Here is a 23,513-nt window from a genome sequence, read left to right on the forward strand (position 1 = left end):
TTTTGTTACTGGGCGATTTCCTTTTCATTCCCAGTGTGATAGAAACTTTATCATCCCAGTAATATTAATTTGCTAGATCCACCCCTCTCTGAAAGACTCCTGACAAGAGGACTGCATGGCAAACTCCTGTGCTCTCTGCCTCCCCATCGAGTTTCTCAAATATTCTGATGTTGTCTCAGAAGTGCCTTTCTTCTGCTGTTTTTGTTTCTCAGCATGAACTTTATGGTCCCCAGAGGTAGATTCAGAGCTTAAAGGTAAGTGAAATGCAATGTCACTGGGTGTGCTTCAGGCTCTTCCGCATGAAACGCAGAAACAACAATCTCTTCACCTCCTTCCAAGCATAACTAAAGCCCTATTTTCAGTAGGACAAACTCATGCAAAAATTCCATAAGGTTCTTAATAGAGCCAGCTGAGTTTGCTGCTCACCCTTTCAATCCGTGGGCATTTGACAATTGTGAGATGATGTTATTTTAGCGAGTATCTGACAAAGCATCTGGTAAATTTTGCCCCCCTATTTTTCAGGAAACCAAATTTCAAGGTAAGGTGATCTTAGAGGTTGCCTATTGCAGCCGTGCTTGACATTTTGGCTGCAGGCAAGACGTGCAAGTGCACGGCTGTGCTGTGCCAAAAAGGTATTTCTCTTTTGTTCTTGGTGTGAAGTCTCATCTAACTCAAGTACAGGTGAAGAGGTTACCCAGTGTTAACAACAGTGGGCTTTCTCCGTGCCTGCTTGCAGGTATAGGTTCTACTAACAAACCATGGGAGACTCACATGTGGTAAGAAAAGCAACCTCCAATGAGCTTGCATAGTTTCTCTGTTCCTTACTATCCCGTTTTTTTCATGCACTTTTCATTACAGCTCCTTTTTTTGTACTTCACTGATCCCTCATCCTTTTTAGAAAGACTTTTTTTTTTTAAATAGCTTTTAAAAATACAGCTTTCTTATAAGATGGGCTCCTCAGGCAGCACGCCTCCCTCGAGACAACAAAGTAGGCATCTCACACAGAGCCCTGAGAGGCTGTGGATGTCCTGCCCATCAGTTCACTGTTTGCTTTCCCATCACCCTGCTGAGGATTCTGCTACTTCAGTGATGCTACAGCAGCAAATAGACTTCGTCTGTTTTAGGCCTTCGCAAGGCAAAGGGTGACAGCTCCCAGCTGTCTGCACAGGGCTGCAGGAGGAGGCTCTTCATATGAGCAAGTGCTGCCCATGGATCAGCTGGTGCAGAAACATTGCTTCCACAGGTCCATGAGCTCTCTGTGCTGGCCAGTGTCTGTGTGGGCTGAGGAAAGGGGCCCAGGGGAGAGAGGCTGTAAGGTGGTTCAGTACCAGAATAGGAAGGGACGTCAGGGAGCATCATTTTGGCTGCTGATAAAATAGAGGCTGTGTCCCTCGGTACTTTGAGACATTCCACAGGGGAATGCCCCAGTGAATTCAAAATGAGAGAGCTGAAGATTCGCCTCTGTCTCTTTTTGGGATGATTGAATAAGCCTGCTGGAGCAGAAATTTTCCAAACAACTGGTTCAATGGTTCACCCACAGGTCTTAGGAGAATGGGAGGAAACTGGGGAGAGGCTTATGCATTTCTTTCTGCCTTTCTCTTGCCTGTGACACAGAGGTAGTACTGCAGCATGCAGAAAGGCTGCTCTGCTGAAGAGTGCTGAGCACACTGCCAGCTGCAAAAAATGTCATAGTGTGAGATTTAAACAAGAAAAAACAAATTAGTTCTCCTCACCCTATCTTGGAATTTTGAGGTGTCTGTGGGACTATTTTCTAAGGGCTGGAGGGCTGGAGGTTTGTGTTCTCTTCTCTCCTTTTGCTTTTTAAAAGATAGCTAAATTTCCTGTGGGATTATGTGGCTTAAAAAGCCGTAAGAGAGGGAAGTCTGAATCCTCGGGAGCAGTCATTGCCCTGCACAATGCAGAATGTGCAGGCAGGTGGGTAGGAAGGCTGTTAGTGTACAAAGATTTGTCTTCATGCATTTTCATCCTGTGAGGACTGTTCAAAAGCTGCTCTTGTTTAAGGCAATTGCAGAGATTATCATTGATGAAGAGTGATTTAACAGTTCCTAGGTGCCATACATTCACTGCGCTGGCAATCCGGGCTCTCCAACAGCCTCCCCAAGGGCGGGCCTACAGCTGGTAAGGACATGCTTAGAGGCGGCATTTTTTCTGACTACTAACTTGAAAAAGTGGTGAACTACTCCTTGGTGTGAGCAAAGGAGGGACATCAGAGAGTGAGGGTGGCTGCAAGACCCCTCCCAGTGCCACGCTGGCCCCTCTGCCCCAACAGCTGTGTGAGGCCTCACCTGTGGCCTTTACCCACCCCTGCCCAGGCCCTGTTTCAGCCCTTCTGAGGTCTGCACCAAAGGATAGCTGCTACAGATCATGCAGGTATGTGTATGTATGCTGTTTTGGTGGGTACCTAGCTCTGTTTAACACAAGTTTGGTTGGCAAAAGATGTCTGGGTGCCTCCTCTCTCCTGCTCCACCATGCAAGACTTGCGCTATGCAGGACACATGGCTGGAACTTGCCTGCTTGATGTGCTAAAGCTAGCCAAGTCTCTGTTGTGTCAGCTTTACAAGTCAAGAAGAGCTCCACCTGAGGCTTTCTTTTCCTTTCTCTGGCCAAGATATCTCAGCCCTGGAGCTGCCAGCTGGGGTGTGGGTGGTAGCCGGTGTGCAGGACTCCACCAGAGCTCGCTGCTTGCTTTTCCCAATGTTAGCAGGGTGAGCTGAAGAGTTTGAAAGGAAAGAGGATAACTTCCTCAGTTGGAAACTAGGGGTGTTGGTAACTCTGGGAGTCCTTTCTAGCCTTGTATTTCCCATCCCCTTCCCCTGTGGGAAACCTGAAGGAGCAGAAGTAATCTACTTCCCGCTGCTTAGCTGTATTTATTTTCCACTGCCTGCGTCTCGGCCTGCAGCACCACTAATGTTCCCAAAGCACCTGATGTCATTTATTTTCTACCTCTGCCTATGGCAGTGGTATTGCACCCTAGAAGGTTTTTCTTGAAGCCTTCTGGGCTTTGTTGGGTGCGCTCTAGGCATGTGAGAAAATAAATGGGCATAGAAGCAGTATGTGTTAAATCCACAGCGGGTGTCTAGACTGCCAAGGCTTGTATATGTTTTCACTTTTAATAAGTGTACATAGATATATTACTAAGTATCTAGTAGACAAACATACTCCAGATGCTGGAAACTTGCTGCTCCTGTGGTCCTCACAGGAGCAGTTTGAACAGCATCATCTTCCCTTTATAAACACTGTAACATTTCTCTAAGAACTTAGATTACTTTTGATGCTCTCCATTTAATTAGGAAAATCTCTGCTTGTTTTACCAGCTTTTCTGGGTCATCCAAAGCCCTGTGTGAGAAAAGATGCTTGGATGTTGCTGGGGTTGTGCGGGTCTCCCTGCTCTGAACTGAGCTATGCATGCATAGACCAAGGTTCAGCATTATGGTTAAGAGGAAAGGAGCCAGTCAGCTGCTTTTTCAAAGAATGATGAGGTTTAGAGTGATTAAATGTCTACAAGCTTCTAAGGTAACAAGGCTTCAATTCTTCTGTGATTATAAATGGCTGAGAGTCAAAATGGGACTATTTATTTCCATGAGTGACTGCGTAGGAAGTGCCTAGTTCATGCTGTGAATAACTTGTGTTTTTCCTCTTCTTCATTCCCTCGGCTTCTGATGGTCTCTTGCAGACGAACTTAGACACATTTCTATTAGCTGTCCCCAGCTGGTGTCACTGGCATCTCCTAGATCTACACCAGCAGTTTTTTGGCCTCAGTCATTAAAAAATACATGAGTAAAAATACAAGTCACTGGCTCCAAGGTGGACATAGTGAGCTAGGCTGCTTTCCCCAGTATCTAGCCAGTCTGCATCTAATGGTGAGCCTGCAACCAATAAAGTCCTGAGGAAGGCACATAAGATGTAAAGCCTTTCCCCTCTTATTTCCCTTGGACTGTTTTTCCCATCTTTCCTCATGTGTTTTGCTAGCAGAAGCACCTGTTGTTTGTCAGACAGCTACTTAAGACTTAGGCTGGAACAGGCACATGATACAGTCAAAACTTTTGTAATTTGAACTCCTATGTAACTTTCCTACTTACCACAGGGGAGATAAATCCTCTTACCCACCTGTCAGGTAGGCCCAACAGAGCAGCTGGAAAGAAGAAAACAAGCTGTGCATGACCATCCAATCCCTGCTGACCATTGTGGGTGTTGCTGGGAGCATGCTTTGCTTTCTCCTGTGTAGGAGATATTACCTGGAGCTTTACCTCTGGGGTCTTCCTAGGCACTCTGGTGCTGAAAAGTCCATTCTGCTCAGCAAAGTCATCAGAGGTGAAAAAAGCAGTTTGAGCAATTGATAGAGCTTAAAGTTACAGATGAAAAGGGAACTTCTCATCAAAGGCTTCAACTTTTTCTATAATGTTGCTGCCCCCAGGCTTGCTCTGCTGATGACTCTCTGTTGGCCTGTGCTCCTTGGGGTCATAGGAAAACTGCTTTGTCTGTTGAAGATGGGGGTGGAGGAGGAGAAAATAATAAGTTGGTCTTTCTTTTTTCTTATTTTTTTCCTCTCTGGAATTGAAAAACATGCAGTTTTAGAAGACATTATGTCAGTCTGTTCCTGCTACGGAGCAAGATTAGTGTTGTATACAAATGGAGATGTTAGGAGAAAAATGTAATGCAAAACAAAGTCTTGTTCCCATGCAAGCTAGAGTGGCTGCATAATAAATACAAGGCATCCAGTCTGTGTTTAACATGCTTTTTTGAAGCCATGAAAAAACCTTCAGTAAAAGTCTCCTAAAAAGCTATGAAATGAAAAAGTAGCAGCTGATTCTTACAAATGTTTCTTCCTGGAGGTTTATGTTTATCTTCAGTATTTTTGTTTAGGATTGTTTGACCCTCACACAGCCCTGTGCAGAGGGCATATATAAAATCAGAACAGCTCCATTTTGAAACACGTGGGGTGGCTTCTGAGCTCACTGGCTCTGCTGTAACTAACACTGCAGCACCTCTCTATCTCTCTCTTAAAACTGAGACATCAAAAATGTTTTCTCCAGCCTCCTCCTCCTGGCCACACTTCACCAACATGTACCTTGCAGAAGATGAGGGATAGCAATCCATGAACTTTACGGCTTCAGTGCTGGGGTTGTTCCTGGGCCAGCTGCTCCTCTGGGTCCTGCTGATGGTCAAGGTATGCATCTCTGGAAAAAGCTGGCTTCTGAAGCAAGAGGTATAGCATTGAGACCTATTTGAGATCAGTTCAAGTGCACTGATGAGCTGCAAAGCAATAAGGCATCCAGTAGGAACACGTAAGGTGGTATTTCAGCACTTGCCAAGGAAGGGCATTTATCTGCTATTAAGTCAGCACCCATCAGGATAACAACTAATTGAAACCAAAGGGACCGCTCACAGCGTAATATACCAGGCAACGTGAATAATGATAATACTATTTGGCCCTCAGTTAGTCATCTACAGTTTCCTTCTAGAGCTAGAGAGCTCTGGCTGTATCTCCTGCTGCTGCACGTGGGCTCTGTGTGGATTAATTTGTGCCTCTGAAGAGGGGTGACTGCTGCTCATGTCTGCAGGTGTTTGGCCCAATCTTACCCCTTCCATTTAAGAACTGAAAAATCAGTTATTTTTTTCTTCCTCCTTTACCACAAACTATCTGGGGTCTCTCAAGTGTCTCAAATAAATCTTTCTGATTTCTCTTTGTGCCTGCTAAATTATGGCATCTTTACTGCAGGATAACAAGCCTGGCTGCCTCCCAGCTGGTTTCTTTGCTGGTTGCCCAGCTGTTAGCCTGACCAGAAAGGTGACATGGATGTCTGTCACAGCGCAGGGTTTGCCTTTTCTTTCACATTACTTATGTTGCTGTAAGTATACTTGATGAGGTTCAAACACATGAAGTCTGTGGGAATGAAAATTCCTTGTTATTGCCCATTAACATCTATGCAGGGAGACTGGTACTCAACAGTACCAGTGGATGGGGATTTTTTTTTCTTACTGCTGGGCTTGTTTCTTTTTGTAATATATCTTCCTGGAAACTGATTTTGGTTCTCCCGTTGCTGTCTGTGAACTTTAACAAGTAGACAGACTACTGAGATGGCTGCTGCTGCTGAACAATATTGGATGAGCAGACAGGGTTAGTGCTAAGTTGTGGAACACACTCAGCATGTGCCCCTTGAAGTCTGGATTCTTTCCTGGGACTTGAGGTCCTTCTGTGGACTGCTGCTGTGGCATTGCCTCTGCTCATTAGATTTGATACTTCTGTAAGTATAGAAAGGTGGCTTACTGTTAATAAGCTTCTCTGTTAATCTCAAGCGTGTCCCCTTACTGTGTAAAAGCTCCTTGCAAACATAGACTCCGAATCTCATCTTGGCTGTGCTTCTTCGTTTCTGTTTGTGCCATGCATTCCAGTAACGTATCATTTTCTGAATCCTGCCAGGAAGAATGTCTGCTATTCTTCATAGTCTTCTTTATAAGATGGCTTCTGTAGTGTTAGTCCTTGCCTGCTCTGGGAAACAAATACTTTGCTGACAGTGTTTTTCACTGATACATCTTGCTGTACTATTTTTGAAAGCTGGTCTCGTCTTTGCACTTGGGCAATTCTCCCTTTAGAAAATGTGACAATGAAACCCATGTGGCACCTTTTGTTTTCGCCATAGCTGCAGATGAGTCATTGGTAGGAGACGCTCTCAATGAATTTTAAGTTTGCACAGCACCAAATGAAAGTACTTATTTGGACACTTCCAGTCGATGTTGTGCTCAAGCACAATAGCAGCAATTAACTTGAATGTGATTATTGTGAGGTCTGGTTTTGATCCCACCAAAGATGTCCTCAAACACATCCTGCACTGTGAGCTACCAGATCTGAGGGTGGGAGGGCAAAGCACAAGGATGTGTATTTTGGCCACTTCTGAAAACAGAAGCATCTGGATGTAGATTCTGTCTAAAGGTCTCACCCTTCAAAAATGTCAGCCATCATAGTACCAGATTAGATCTTCACTTAGCTCCAGTATGTTTATCAAACTGCAAGGTTTTGCTTCCCCCATTCCCCTGCTTCTGCAGTCTAAAGCTGCTGAGGAGTTTCATAAGAATATGTAGCTGTAGTTCCTGTAAATGGGTGAGAAAAATGAACTGCCAACAGTCGTATACTTTATCAATTAGCAGACTGGAGCTGGAAAAAAGAATTATGCCCACCTGTCCTCAACAGTTTCCTGTTTACTGGATTTATTGAGCCCATTCATCTTGACTGAAACATACATCTGGATATGCAGGACTGCTGCTTAATATGTGTGAAGCGGGGGATTTAAAAATCAATCATATTGAGGAGCAACTATTTTCAGTCCTTCACTCTTTCACATTTCTGCCTTTTCATTGTGTTCTCCAAGCTGTGAAAGCTTTTAATTTCAGTGTGTTTGACTGACACCCCAGAGGATGTGACTCATGAGTTAAGGGATGGACAGGAAGTGTTCAGTGGTTTCTCAGTAGGGATACATCTGTCCTGAGGCAGTTCTCCTTTTTAAGTGGCAGGGGGCTTTAGTGGGAAGAAAGGAGGTTTTGACTAGGAATTATAAAGGGTATCTAGTAGAGGCTTCTAAGAAAAATGCTCACATAAATTCTTTTAATTCTGTGCTAATAGGGACTTGTCAGTGAGCATCCAAAGGTAAAGTTTGGCCAAGTTTGATCAGCACAGAGAGCAGAAAAGGATGTGGCAGCCCAGAGTGCCTTCTTTCCCCAAGTTTCTCTGGTTGGAAGAGCCACTTCTCTGGTCTTGACAAGAGGTCTAGAAAGAAAAAGACAGATTCTGCCTACACTAGAAATAAAGCTATGCAATATGCCTACGTTCTGACACAGAGCTCCATGGGCAGTTTTCTGTGGGCAATTTCTTATTCTTTCCTTGCTTCCTTATGCTGTTCTCTTTGTCATGGTGTCAAGATGTCCTGTGGATTTTATGACTTGAATTAGCTCATGCTAAGTAATTTACCTGAATGTTAACTATATAATAACACAGGGGAGGTTCAGGTTGGATATCAGGAAAAGGCTTCAGCCATGGGGAGGCTGGGCACTGGAACAGGCTCCCCAGCTCAGTGGTCATGGCTCCAGACTGCCAGAGTCTTAAAAAGGTCTATTGGTCAGTTTAATCCTACAGCCTAAGCTGACTAGAACAAGATATGTTGCAACTATAATGAGTCTATTTATTTCAGTGTATTCTTATTTATTTATCTTTCTGTTCCATGGGTTCAAACTCAGCTATAGCCCTAATCTATTTTATATATGGTTTTCCCTGGCTTCAAAGTTTTGGTTCAGACCCCTAGGAAAGTGCAGAGAGTTTCTCCAGACAGAAATCCGTTCAGCTTTCTGATGTGTCATGGAAAGACTTTCTTTGGGTGCTCATATGTGGAGCCAGTGAAGCGTTTTGAAGCGTCCCTCACCTGCAGACCACTCTTCTGACTGCTTTGTGAGGGAGACGCTGGGTAAGGGATCTGTGAAAAGTAAAGCAGCTTGAAGCTTTTCTTGTGATCTTGCCAAGCGGGATAAATGGCTTCCCCATTTAAACAGGTCAGCCTCTAGGAGGTTTCTTTTCCAATTGGCTGCTGTGTTAGGGCACTCTGGGAAGACATTCTGTGATGTCTCGGAAAAGTTCAGAAAATGCATATAATGTTTCTCAGTCTTAAATTCTTTCATTACCATTGAAGGAACTTCTGGGATTTTGCTTTTTTATTAAAGAAGACTACAGGTGTGTAGGAATCAAACTTCATAAGCTTATGAACTTGAAGCAAATGAACGCATTTCCTCCAGTTTCCTATGGCTCTAATCTCAATAGGCTTTGATAATATAAGAACAGGGAAAGGACAGCTTGTGGTGATGGACAGTTTAATCTCACCTGCCTGCTGTGAAATACACTGGTCAATCTAGAGAACTGCAAAGTATAAATTGCCTTTTTAATACTGATAAACAATAAAGGGGTAAACAAAAACTTAAGGAAATATTACATCCTAATTGTAGTTATCTGCTGGGATCAACAAATCTGGTTCATCCCACAGCTTCTGCTGTTTATTGAGTCTCTCAGCCCCACAGTAATTATTTCCTTAGCCCTTAGTTTGTTTGTGCTGTAACAATGGCTTGAGGATGAGAAATTCTGTCCATGTTTATTATGCAACCAAAGCAGCTGACCAGCTAAGTATCTGTCTGATTTTTTTTTATCAAGGAGTTTGTAAGCAAACTTATAATCTAAATGATGCCCTGATGTAATGTAAAGAAAGGGAGGTGATGGATAATCCTCTACCCCTCTCCATCCCATTCCTTACAAGTCAATAAGCTGCATTCCGTGCTACTTCAGGCTGTTTGCATGGAAAAGAGGTAAAGAGGGAATAGACTGAAATTATGTAACTTGTTTAATCGTAGAATTATAGGGCTGGCAGCAATGCTTCAAGTCTCCCTCACACCCAGCCTTTACTTGTGCCCTCGGAAGAAGCAGGATCCTTTCAGAAACTCCGAGCTGAGTCTCGCCTCTCTATCACAAGGCAGAGATGGATCTTACCAGATTTTCAGGCTGATCTGATGAAAGAGAGATGGAAAAATGCTACATCCTGTCAGTTTACAATCAGGCAGCCTCCAGGTGCCACAGCTTGGGAGTACAAACACCATGAAGAGCATCTGTTTGAGAAGATCTAACACAGGGAAAGAGAATGAAATTGAGACTGGGCAGAATATCAGAGCAATGTTTCACAGCAGTGAGGACTACTGAGTATGACTGGGAAAACAGCAGAAATGATCTTAAGAGTGGGGTGATAACTATGAACCAACCCATGCACACTGCCCTGTAAAGGAGGAGGAGCTTGTTATCTGCCTGGTGGGGAAACAGTACATCAATTGGTTGTTTGCAGTCTAATGAAGGATCCAAGTGTGCTGCCCAAAGGTGGACATTTTCACTGATTTATGCCAGAGGAAGACTCCTGGTAGCACTTCAGCTCAGTCTGATTTCAGTGTGTTGCACTCATGTCTTATTCTAGTGAATTAGGCCAGAGTGGAGTCCTTTGTTAACATAGGGTGGTCAATTGTATTTTGCCTGTAAAGCTTTATTTTTTATGCCTTTTTCTCCTTTTGCTTCAGGATCCCAAGTCCCGAAGCATTTATAAGAGCAGGCTCAGTTACAAGCACTGTAAGGGCGGTGGAGATGTGTGGCTGCTTACAACTGTCATGGACAGATGTCATGGGAGCTCAGCATTTTGAACAAGAGACAGGCAGAGCTGTGCTGTCATGTCTAAGGAATATGATCCCCGTAAGAGGAATGATATCTGCTATCCTGTAGGGCATCATGTTGATGGGTGATGTTAGCCTCTGAACTGCTTTTCATGACACTTGAGTGGGTCACTGGTAGCTCCCCAAAGAATTAACTGCTGTGGTGAGGTGGGAAAAGATGTCTGACCTTGGATAGCTGGCCTTTGTGCCTCAAGCACAGCAGCTGGCATCTAAGATCCCTTTCACAGAGCAGAAAGGGGCTTGTCTGGCTGTGCTTGTATGCTTAAAACGTGGAATGAACTTAAATATCCCCTTTAAATTTCTTAGAAGAAATCCCATTTGCATGTTACACCATTATTAGCAGAGACAATGGGACAAACACTGGTATCCTGTTAATTATGGGCATGCTAATGATATATACTTCTGCAGTCAAATAGCTCTGTAATTCTATTTCCTGTCTTAATTTTTGCTTTGCTGTTTGAAATGTTAATGAAGCCAGAATTCTCAAAGGTCATCCTCTGAATATATCGGCTTTTTTATTTTTTTATTTTTAATTTTGTTTCAGAACAATTTAAATGAGGTTTTGTTCTTAATGTTGCTAACAATGTTAACTTTTCTGTTTAATTAATGAAGGTGTAGGAATATGCCTTGGCCCTGGTCAGCGAGCTAAATGAGAACAGCTCTGTGTTCTTCTCTAAACCATTCCCTGCCATTTTCTGCCCTGATATGTGTCCTGTTGCCTTGTTTCCCCCAGCAGCCCCTGCCTCTTTCTCTTCAAAGATGACATGGAAGAATAGTTAAAGGAAAAAAGAAAAAGAAAAAACAAGAACAAAAAAAAAACAACAGAAAAGTGCAAATTTAGCAGAACTGAGCATTGCATTTTCCACGAGGCCATTTATCATCCTCAGAAAGTTTAGGTTCTTCACAAATAATAAAGCAAAGAACTGGTAATTGCAGTTTTCGGCTAATTGTCAGAACTGTGTCATGCAAAAAGGAGAATTTCTACACTGCCTTTGCTGACGATACTTGAAGGTTGTTTTAAACTTTCTACTAAATTAAGTGATCGTCCCTTGTCCGGGTTCAATGTTAATCCAACAGGTGGGGTTTTCATTTGTTTTTAATACTCTTAGATGACGGGGAAGTGGCAAGTGTAAGAGGTTGTTTCCACCAACTCGATTTGTGTGATAAAGCTCTCCAGGTCTGTTGTATGCACCTTCATATTGTAAGCTAGGTTCTGCTTTCTTTTTCACTGGAAAGCAAATGGAAACTCTGGGTTATTTGGTGCTTTTGTACATGACCATACAGCTTTTTGGTGCCTTAAATACCTCTCATGCAGCCAAAGCTTCTCAGTGGTTAGAAAATGCAGGAGCCGTTTGTCTGGCTTTTTTCAGTCTGAACTGCTGACAGTTTCCAGCTTTAGGAAGCTCTCACCTGGCTCCCAGTGTTTAAGTCTCTGATACAGTGGGGCTGAAAGGGAACTGTCCAGGGGGAGGATATGCAGGTATTTGTTTCTAATGAATTAATCGAAACTGGATCAGAAGGGAGTGGTGGAATTTTTAGCTAGCTAATCTATCAGCTGTACTTGCATGTACCTACAAATCTGTGCATGAGAGGCAAGCCAAGAGCTTCTGCAGTAAACTTGCTATTTTTCACATATTTAGATAGCGTGATCATCCTGCATGTGGAGGGCAAATGTGTGAGTGGAATTTTACCTGCTTCTAATATAATCAACAGAGAGTTTGCTTACTTCTCTCATACACCGTGAAGGTGACTTTGGTCTACCTCTTACATTTCTCACTTTACAACTGAGATTGTCAGTGTCTTTTAGCTTCACTGCCTAGGGCTGGATAGTTCCTCAAATATTATTTTACAGCAAGTGTTTCCACCTACAGCGCTGAATTTGCATGTTAGAGCACTTCAAGGGCAGCTTCCCAGCCTACAGACCCTGCTGTTCAGGTAGATAGAGGACAGTTAATCAAGTGTCTGAATGGAGTTCAGCAAGCTTTGCACAGGTATTCCTGGTGTGTCTCAGTGTCAAAATGGGGCAGTATTTACCCTGTGGTGAACAACCCCGGATGCAGATGTAACAGCTGCTTGGGGAGGAGTCTGTGGCATTTGTAGCTCAAGAACACCCACTAGCTTAAAACCAGGGTTGTGGCCACATAAACTTCTAATCTAACACAACTGGAGAGACTATAAGCCTCTTAAACCAGCTTTTCCTGGTTTGTGGACATCACTTGTCCATCAGCCATGGTAGTAGAACTGCCCCAAAACTGGGGAGGAGAACCATGCTACTGGTTAATGTCTCCTGCAACACTGCTGTTCTGGGGGGTGAGGCAGTTCGATTATCTGAATGCTTACTACACTGATATTGCCAACTTTTCTTTTTTTCCTCCACTATTATAGATCTAATCATAAAGTCCAGCTTGTACCCAAAGCACTAGCACATCCATCAAGACGCATTATGTTCTCTAGGGCTTTTTATTTTTATTTATTTTTTTTAAATAAAGACTGTATATTTGGCATTATATAAGAAATCAGTTTTGAGAGAAGATTGATGTTTTCAGCAGATTTTGGTATTTTATGATATTTACAAAGCCCAGAGAAGTGCAGAGGGAGAAAAATATGACTAACTTTTCTTGAGTACTCCAAATAGTTAAATTGAAGTGAAGCTCTTTGTTGTTCCCCAGCAAAACAAAAACAAAAGTCTCTTTTGTTTTGTGTGGTAATTATGGATTTTCATGAGCACTCCCTGGTAATCAGGTTTAATGACACCAAACCCAAATCACATTATAGTCATTTTCCAAGGCTGTGTTGGAGACATGCCACATTAACCCAAAAGAACAAAGCTTTCGACGACAAGAAGAGTAAAAAGACAAAGGGAAGCAGCAAAGAAGTAAGATTTTTCTTACCTGTGACTGTACCCTTTGCAAAATGTGATGCTGCACTAGAGGAATAAGCACTGATAAAAATATTGGAGAAATAATGTTGTCCTTGGATATCTTGGGAATCTAAGGGATAAACTTGTGTAAGGATTTACTCTTAATTTTATCTTCTTTACTATCATGTCTATTTGATTAAGCTAATAAAAAAACCGTGCTGCAGGTTGCATTATGTTATTTTAATATGCTCTTTTTCTTCTTGCTTGCTAAGCCTGACTTAGCTCAGTTGTTGAGTGCCAAGGGTTATGGGTTAGACTGTTCTGTGAGCTCATGAGCTGCAGAAAAAGGTTGGGGCTTGGTGGGTTGGAGGAACTTTCTATAGGAAACTAATGGGGGAATCTCATGTCTGCTGTGATGAGTAATGCTTTAGCAGATGCGCATGAAATGATGGAAATAGATCAACTGTACCACCACATTGAGCACTGAAAATAATTTTGGAAAGCCTGTCTATCCAGGCTATCCAAATAAAAACTTGATAGGAATTTCATTGCTGAGCTGAGGAGGGGATGTGGTCAAGAAGTAGGTAACTTAAAATTCATACAGGGAGCATGCTTTAACATAAATGCATGTTTTGAGTTCTGGTAAGATATGAAGTGTGCACACTGGCACACTTGTATCCATTTTTCTATTATGTCATATGCACTTATTAGTGAAAACCTCCATGTAATTTTTAATATGTGCTGAGTGAGTAAGATAACTCTCAGTGTGAATTTTCCTGCACTATAACTTTTGCTTTCTGGCTTCCACAAAGCACCATAAGGACTTCATCTGTAATTAGTGAGTTGTTCGCATTGCTGTAAAGTGGTAACCTGCTGTAGCTATTGTCTTCTTGGCTGTACACAACTTTCAAAAATATGGTCTAGGATGTCATTATTCTTTTCTTTGTGGTTCAGAAAAGGAATCCATTTTCTTTGATAAAAGACCCATTGATCTTTGTGATCTATAAATCATTCTTTCAAAAGAAGCCCTTTGAAATATCAATTCAAGGTATTCTCACAGAATATAACTTTATAGCTTTTTCTAGTGATGGAAGATAATCCTTGCGCCTATCAAAAAGGAAAATCCATACTATTTTTCATTGAATTTTGTGACTTTAGTTGAAGCTTTCTGAAGGCCCAACATTACCATCTCTAGCCTTGTATACCATATGAAGTCAAAGCCTTTGTGTCAAAACAGCATTTCCTTACCTCCAGCAGAGCTTGAGATAATTGAATTAAAAACAGGACTGTACGAAACAGCACTCCTTGCAGCACTGCAAAGGCTTAGCACCTTTCATGAGGAACACTTGTGCTGTGTGTGATTTCTTCCTATTTCTATTTTTATTTTATTTTATTTTATTTTATTTTATTTTATTTTATTTTATTTTATTTTATTTTATTTTATTTTATTTTATTTTATTTTATTTTATTTTATTGTCTTTTAAGGAACTGGTTTTCCATTACTGTAAACTGCTTTTAGGAGCCCTGATAAACTCTCTCCATAGGATGCGTTTCTTAGATGCCAGCTTGAAAGTGTCTTACATCCAGTGGAAATACCTGATCTTGCATAAACCTGTCCTGGACAAATCTGCCTCTACCAAGGCTACAGGCCAGGGTCTGCTAAGACTGTCGTATTTGGTGAAACAACTGGAGGGGAGGTGGTGAGTGAGTGGTGTCATCATGCTCTCACACCAGCTGTCAGTCCTGTAGCTATCAAGTTTTTTGGCATAAGGGTGCATTCATGTTTCTCCTTATGCAATAAAGGACTGAGACTTTTCTTTGTATAATCTGAAAACCATGGCCACATCTTCAAGGAAAGCACAATGTACGATAACAATGCTGGCTCTATTGCTAGTGGAGGCTAGAGAGCGGGCCTGGGGTGGCTGCCTTTCAGTGCTATAAGTAATGAGCAGTCCTTAAGTGAACAGTTTAGAATTCCTCAGAGACGTTCAGAAACCTGCTGCACAAACCAAGGAATAAACGCAATGCAGCTCTTTAACATAAATAATCCTTTCTGCTTCTAATCTTCTGATTTATTCCTGTGGTGGCATATTGTTTGCGGTGTTTATCTCAAGGGATTGCTATTGATCTCTATTGAAGTGCTGAGGAAATGCATTTATCTGCATGAACCTGTGTCACTGTAGAGGCGCTCTGTGTCTGAGTGTACAGTTCTCCTCTTCGTGGTGATCACGCCTTATCTTTATTTCTCTTTTCCCTCCTCAGTTTATCTTTTGGGTGGCTGGCGCAGAGCAGTGGAATGCTTGGTGTGGTTTGTGAAACTGATTTAGGAAGTCAGCAGTGCTTCTAGTCCAGATCTTACCTCTTCAGTCTGTGACCTGACTGTGGATATAATGTGATTTGGTTTGGTTTTTTTTTAATAACTTTCTCACAGAGACATCTATACTTCAAGCATGTTCAGTGAAATTGGGGCACTCAGTAGAGGAGGGGAGAAGATGGTAGTGAGGAAATACTACCCAAACTGCATCCTTACTGAAGCTAAATAGGGTATTCCCAAAGGTTGAGAAAAGGACCAAGATCTGAAAGTAGCTGGAGTGCCATGCAGAAGGGGGAGGATTTTGTAGCAAATGTGTCCCTCTGTCTGTATTCTCCTCTGAGAATGTGAGGTCTGAAGGATTCTTCAAAGAGCAGAGCCTTCATCACAGGGTTGTCTCGTCTAAAACTGCAGAATAGAGTGAGAAACCTCTTAGGTCTGGTCCTCAAATGAGAAGATTAAAGAGAAAACCACACTTCTATTTTTGTTCATTTGTCCTTCAACATTAGAAGCAAGGCAAATGTTAGATTTCTGTTAATTTTTTTTTTCCTGTTATTTTTTTTTTTAACCTGGCTTGTATTATAGGAAATGTCAAGGTAACTGACCAAAGCTTTGGTATCATTCCTATGGGTTTTCCTGCCCCTTGAAAAAGGCAACTGAGCAGTTTTTGTGAGACCTAACATCCTGAAGATCCAGATCCAGAGCAATCAGATATGTCTTTGCCCCATTGCACAGGCTGTCACAGCAGCTGGCTTCAGGGCCTTAGGCAAAAAAATCTCCTTGGTCTTCAGCAGGATGCTGTGGAAGGAGTCTGAACTCAGATGAGTTCCTTAAAATCACCCGTAGAGTTCTCCTTCACATTTCTGTAAGGAGTTCAGATGCCATTTCACTGTCTTCCTTGGGATAAGTCAGCTTTGCTGTGGAAATCAGTGAGGCAGGCCATATCCTTGCTAGTTGTTCTGCAGAACCAACCTGCTTGTTCCTGTTGGCTGGGTGAATGGGATTTTGGAAAGATGCTTTATGTCTTTGAAGTATTTTTCTGGTTAAATATTGTTAATCGTCAGAACTATTCAGTTCTTAAGGTAATTTGTGGGTTTCTTTTTTTCTTTCTTTTTTATTTTTTATTTTCTTTAAATCCATTAAAGGCATGAAATGGAAAAAATTCTTTGGTTCAAGATTATTCAATGTAATTAGAACAGTGTCACTCATCTTAGTAAAATCCTCTATAAAAGTGTTTGTTTTTTTTTCCTGCTCTCATTAAAACTTAAATCCATGATACATAGGAAAAGATACAAGTTATTGTTCATTTACTCTGTACCTCGCCATATAATATATTCCTAGAAATAGGAGGCTCTTGGTTTTAGTTTTATAAGTTGAATGCAGCTACTGCTACTATAGGTTGCTGCATGTATGGGAGGCCTGGAAGTGCTTTCTGCTGGTGTCGGATTAACTACCTCTGTAATGTATGAAATCCTCATGTAAAGGATGGCTGTGCAAGAAGTGTGGCTGGGATGTGAAATATGGATTCACTGGACACCATTAGGCAAGGCAAGCTGCAACGTTATTATCTGCTTGTAGATTGTCTTTAATACCGGAATACATGTTGAGCATCCTTCTGGCCATCAACCAGATGCTGATTGTGACTTGTTGATTTCTCGATTCCAGCTTCAGCCATGACATTCCAGGCTATGAGGAATAAGTTACTCTTACTACCAGTGCTCGGGATGATAAAGAAACTGTTATTGTTTTTTTTCTTCTCTGCTTTTGTCTTTAATTTGATTGCATAAAACCTTATTTTTCATTTTCTATTTTGTTCCTGTAGATCTCATGGTTCAGTGGAAAAGAAATCATGGGATGCTGCTTCCTTCTGCAAGCTCATCACTTTAAATTTTGATCATTCGAGTTAGTATTATTTCAAGGACTGTTCATTAATTAGGATTTGGATTGCCAAATGTGACATTGTGCCTTGTGTAATCATGTATCAACATATCAATGACTGTGCTGTTCAGCAAACTCTAATAGCCATTTTGGGCAGATAAAAATTACAATAGAAATTAAAAGCAGATTTAAGTAGTTTTATGCTTATGCTTTATGCTTATGGCTGCATATATCTAAATTTTCCAAGTGTTTCATTTGATTATTCTGGACTCATCTATTATTATTGAAAGATTTTTTCCCCCCTTTTCTATGCTTCTCATGACTTTTTTTTTTTTTTTTTTAAGTGTCACAATTTGTTCCTCTCTCTGTGTGATGAAGAGACCTCCTCCTAGTTTTCTTCACAAAAGTTTGGCTTGGTCTCCACTTGAATCCTAGGAATGAATTTCATTTGTAGCCTGAAGATCCATAATCATTCTTTGTCTACATAGCTCACACCCTGTCAGAGGCTGCTGTTTCTTACAAATTGCTGAATACCTGCAGTGTTTTGCCTTCTTTCTGTTTGTAATGATTGTGTAACAGCTTCCACCATTCCCTAAGTGCTATTACTGTAGTCTGTTCTCAGTTTGCTGTGCTCAGTCTTGCACTTCAACAAGCCTTTGATATTTCCAGTTGTCCCATGTGAAGTCTCCAACAGGCCTGATTTTACCTACCAAATACCCATTTTCCTTGGCTTTGTGAGTTACCACTCATCTGACAGTCTCTTAGATGGAACTCTATCCCTGTTCCTTAGTGAGGTTGGTGCACCTGGCTGGATTGCCAAAGAAGTTTAAAAAGAAACTATTATTTGGAGACATTTCTCCCGCTGTGCCATAAACTGAGGTTTCCCGTGAGCCCATGAGAGGTTATTAACAACAGGCAGTCATGGAGAAGTCTGTTTCGCAGGACACAAATAAGTTCTATGAAATATAGTCCAGTACATTATTATTACTGTGGAGCAAAGGAATCAGGTTTTATTTGTATGATCTGGAAGCTTTGGTTTTTGGCTGGATAGAATGACTGGAAGATACTGGGAGAAGCTAAATACCAGTAATAAACACTCTTCTTTAGTGCTTCGAGCTTGTATTATATTTTTCTGTATGTTTGTCTGTTTGATATGATTGTCATAACTCAAATCCATTTGTTCTTAGGTGTTTAGGAACTGCTGTGAGCAGCTACAAGTATCATCCATTTATTTGCTCTCCTACAGGAAGATGTGTAAGAATACGAAGTTGCCTGAAAGAGACCTTTCCTGAAGTACTGATTTTGGTTCTCACTCTACAATGTGACAAAGCCACCTTCCTAAGACCTTCATCTACAGGTAATATAACATCAGCTGAGTCCATGGTGCTGCTGTTAGATGCAGCCAAATTGAAAATGTATCATAACTAACAATGCACATTGTACATCAGCATACTGAATACATGCATATGACACAGTCTGTAGCTTGGGATCTCTGGATTCCACAGGTTGGAGTATTGGGCACCATCACAGGTTGTTTACTCACCTGTATGTAATGTATGCTCACTATTTAGCAAATATGATAAATCTGGTATCAAGTTCAATGACATGGTTGGTTGAGGGAATCAGGCTCAAAGAAGAAGAAATGGTATCAAAACCAGCTGTAATTCTGAAGTGCTTTTGGGGTCCTACAGTTGATAGTTTCTGAAGTGCCCAAGCAGCAGGTTGTTTTTGTTTACTTTAAAGCTTGTTGCCTTCTGATTATTTTCTTTCTCTGGTCACTTTTTCTTAAAGGGAAATAATCTGAGTACCAGGTTTACCCACTGTATTTGTTTGTGCGTAGCTTCTTTGCCTTGTTCATGTTTTTGCTTGAGGGGAATGTTGTCTTTGGACTGACTAGGTACTTAGATATTTCTCCTATGTTAGACAAAATATTGTATCCTTTACAGGGTGGGGAGTGCTACCATTTAAGACGATGGAATCAGTCTGTTCCAAAACTGTTTTATATGCATTAGGATCAAGTTAAAGAAGTTTTTTTTTTCTGTTGCTATGACCAAACTGTTTCGGTAGCTTTGGACCATTTGCATCCTCATCTTTGTATATTGTCATTCTGAAGTCAGTGTTTCTACTGCAACACTGGAGCTTTTACAGATTTTGTATTGAGAAACTCTTCCTCAGTCTGGGAACGTATTTCTTGTACAGTCCAAATTATATTCACAAATAACTTGCCTTTGTGCGAGCCCCTACCACCTCCGTGCCTCAGCATGCACCGTACTTTTACAGGATGAATACATTAAAATGCTTAGGCATTCACGGCTGACATTTGTTCTGTTTAATTGAAATAATTTCATCACCTTCCAAACTAAGCTTTTATGACACATCAAAACTTTGGAACATTCTCTTTTCAATTATTTATAAGCCTTACAATATATTTCTAAATTTCTAGTTTAGTTGTCTCAAATCATGTTTTTATGTTTTCTCATAACAGCCTGCTCTTCATCTTAAGAATGCTGTCTAACCTCTAGCTTTCTAGAAAATGTGTCTCCTATGAGCTGTAGGATGAACACACAACACAATCCACTCCATTAAAATGCACACACCATAACAATGCTAAGCTTTTGATGCAGGAGTGCTTTCAAGAAACCCGTGTTTCTTTGTGCTATAAAATGTCCATTGCTGAAAGTGGTCTAGTACCTAGAGCTGCCTAAATGAAGATTGTGTTGTAGCTCGACTATATTACAATGACAGTAAATGAAGGACATATTTTGTATTCACTTACCGTGTTTTTTTTTTTCCAATTAACTGAAATCATGGAAGTATTTATGGTTAGGTTACCTTAACTGAATGGTATATAAGCCCACTATATGGTGGTACATCTATTCTAAGAGTCTGTAATTGAATAAAGTAGGAAAACAGGGTAAGAGTTTATTGACAGAAGAGTGGTTCTGTGTTCACAGACTTCTGCACCATCTTGTCTTATTAACTGAAATGTTGTTTCCCTAGCATATAGCTGTTCTATGGTTGTCTTAATCATTTTGCTCTGTAGCCTCTAACAGCACCCTCAATGTGCTATTAGCAGCAGGGTCGTTCTGTAAATGAATAAGACAAAATATCTGGTTTTTTTTCCTTTTTCCGGTGAAATTTCTCTGCCTACACAAGTTCTGTGTCCCTGGGAGCTGCAAGGAGTCAATCTTTGATTCAGGTTGGGAGGAGTTTTATTTCTTTTTTTTTCTTCCTCCTTTTTAAATGTAGTTCAGCCAGCCACTTGGAAGGTGAAGATAAGATAGCACTGAGGTTGTCTGCAGACTCAAGTCACGAGGACTTGTAGGCTTCTCTCTCTGCTCACAATATAGTGTTGCAGCGGGCACTTCTTGGGATCCATGATGAAGGTGTATATTTGATTCTAGTTTCAGTGCTTTTCTCTTGGTTTCTGAAGCTGTGTTCTTGCTAAGCAGGAAGGTGTTTTTGTAGTGTTAGAATTAGCAATCAGTGTTGGAACTAATACCTTTGCTGTGAGCTGGGCAAGAGCGCTTCAGAAATAGCGCGTGGTTGTCATTAAATGCAGTGAAATGCGGCAGTGTCTTCTAAAAAAATTAACTTCCAGGATTTCCTGTGGAGCTGACTATTTTCTTGATCTTCATGTAAGTGCTCAGAATTAGTGCTCATAAAAAGATTTTAGTACTAATCCTCCTGTAGGTTCCTTTGAAATACAGTGTTAACTTTTTTTTTCTTTACTCCCGTAAAAGTTCTTAATGTGCCTCCTACGCTTCTTTCAGTGAACACACAGCCTCTGATTTATTAATGCACAACGTGTCCCAGAAATCAGTTTAACTGATTCCCATCCATCATTCAGCACCATTTCTTCTATTATGTTACAGAGCGGGTGTCTTTGAAGCCCTATTTTGTATACACTGGGTGATAGTTCCGTCTAACTTTTCTGAAAGAGATAGAACTCACCAGTTTTATTATTTATGATTGAAGGGTGCATTAGTAAGAGCAGAGCCAGAAACCTACTTTCCATAAAAATGTTGAATACTGTTTTTCAGAAGCTGCCTTTCATTTACGCTTCTTAAGTTTTAGGAAATAAATTTAATGATCAAGAAAGGACTGACAACACCAGTTCAAACAATGTTTAAGGCCAGGTCTGTGTACAAAAGCAAGGTCTGCAATCATACATTGTGCATTACGAATTAATCTAAACCGGAAATGTTATTTCTTGAAGGCCTGGAGCAAAGACGATATTTATTCCAGGCAAGTACCTTCTGTTCTGCCATGTTGTGTCTGTCCATTGCTCTTAGCTGCCTGTCATCTCTGCTGAATGCAAAATACATTGATTGTCACTTCTGCCCTCTGACATTATTGAAGCCTAAATAGAAGGATGTAGAGCTAGTATTTGTTATGCTACATCAGCCATAACATACTTCCTGTACCAAAACAGTCTCGTAGTCTCTGATGTTCAAAAGTAAGCAATGTCAGGGAAACAAAGACAAGCCCATCACTTGGGGACTTGTTTTATTAGCCTCCTCTAGCTAAATACTCCCTGACCTACATCTGGAGCTTGTCTGCAATTAGGAAATAACTATGTCTGCTGTGTTGAGCAAATCAGGAGAGAAGCTCTCAAAACAAGTGAGCAGTGGGTTATGCCTAAGCTGGGGATATTTAAGGCAGAATCCTGAAGTTCACATTCAAGCACGGAAAGTGAATGACGTGGTAACTTTCTGGTGCGCAATCCTACACCCTGGTCAGAAAGGTGACTGAAAGCAGCCCTCTGTGGGTTTGCTGATGGAAAAGCTGAGTTACCAGACTTTGATCCATAATCAGCACCATTATTCACTGAGACGGTTGGGATGGCCCATGTTAGAGTCAGGCAGTCTCTAATCTTTAAGTAGGAAGTTTGCAAAGCCTTGGATCAGTTACATTCTGAGTAGGAATAAGCTCTGTTTTTTTGTGGGGATTGAATATCAGTAAGACTCCACCAGCAGGGCTCCCCTTTGCTCCCACAGTGAGGTGGTGTCCACAGCTCTGTACCTTTTCCCACATTTCATGGTGTCAGTGTGGAGTTTTTAACAATCAGCAGCACTTAAGTTAGCTAAGAGGCAGGCAGTGTGTTGGCACTGCCAAGAATGTCAGCAAGCAGTTTGTGGCCACCCCACATAACTGACACATCAGTGCGTTATTCAGAGTTTGCTCCGTACAAACTGTTAAACAATGAGTTAGGATTGCCAGCAAGGATAGTCAGTTTGGGAGTATGAAAATGTGTGCATCAGCATCTCTAAAATAAGAGAAGAAGAAGCAGCTTTGAGTCTGGGAAAGATTTACAGGTAGGCAGCACCCACTTGCTTTAATTAAGACTGAAAGAGAAGAGCTGAAGGTGGCCTGTAGGGGTATAAATGAAGCTGGTGTGTGTAGTAGCAGAATAGGGATTAAAAGACCTGAGGAAGGGAACTGACTATCAGTGTTTGCTAGTGAGGAAGAGGAACCCGCAGCTTTTGGATGAGTACAGAGCTCTTCACTATTGAGTAAGAACCCAAACAGATTGAATGCAGTTTCCTCCTTTCTGGCTAAACAAAGACTGATGGAATATTACAATAAACTTCAGCCTTTTACTGCTTTAGTCAGTATAAAATTATAGAGAACAGGTCAGCCCTGTGAGTGCAGAGGAAATAGGTCAGGGGTAAAGGATATGAACAATAGCATCTCCATTTTCATAAGATATATTATTCCTGTTTTGAGGCAGATTCTGGTCTTTGTGAAGTGCCAGAGGGCATCTGTTGTGAACTCTGGAACAGGTAGATGAATGGTGGCTGAATTTAACTAATATAAGGAAGCCTTCATTAACTAATGAACTGAATAAGTACAAAGAGAAACTGAGCTTGAATAACTCAGCTTCTCCTCTGAAAAGAAGAACAATGGCATGGGAATCAAATAACATACTCCTTACGTGGGAATAAATTTCTGGCCAATCAGTCCTTGATTTGTTTTCCAGGTTGTACCCGTGCTGGCAAGCTTCATTTCTCATGAGTTGCTGGTAGTTGCTGGCTCTGGGATTTGTGGGTGGTTTATGCCAGAAGGTGAGTCCCAGTCTTGGCATTTGAGCTCTGTGTTCCACATGCAATGTAGTTGTCAGCATTTGGGCTCATGACCTTATTCTGACTGACATATCTTGTCCTATGCCCTGGAAAACCCATATGTGCACAATCCACT

General features: G+C 41.3%; 1 long non-coding RNA gene across 1 annotated transcript; it reads left to right on the forward strand.

The window, feature by feature from the left end:
• Positions 1–610: 610 nt before the first annotated feature.
• On the forward strand, positions 611–23,457 carry LOC146759816 (uncharacterized). The gene is made up of 3 exons (XR_014932062.1): positions 611–2,391; positions 18,559–18,669; positions 23,296–23,457. It is a non-coding gene; the product is annotated as an uncharacterized LOC146759816 (long non-coding RNA).
• Positions 23,458–23,513: the final 56 nt, after the last annotated feature.

Source organism: Coturnix japonica, chromosome 9, assembly GCF_054131305.1.
Source record: "Coturnix japonica strain WE chromosome 9, WE-NBRP24, whole genome shotgun sequence".
In the NCBI taxonomy this organism is placed as follows: domain Eukaryota; kingdom Metazoa; phylum Chordata; class Aves; order Galliformes; family Phasianidae; genus Coturnix; species Coturnix japonica.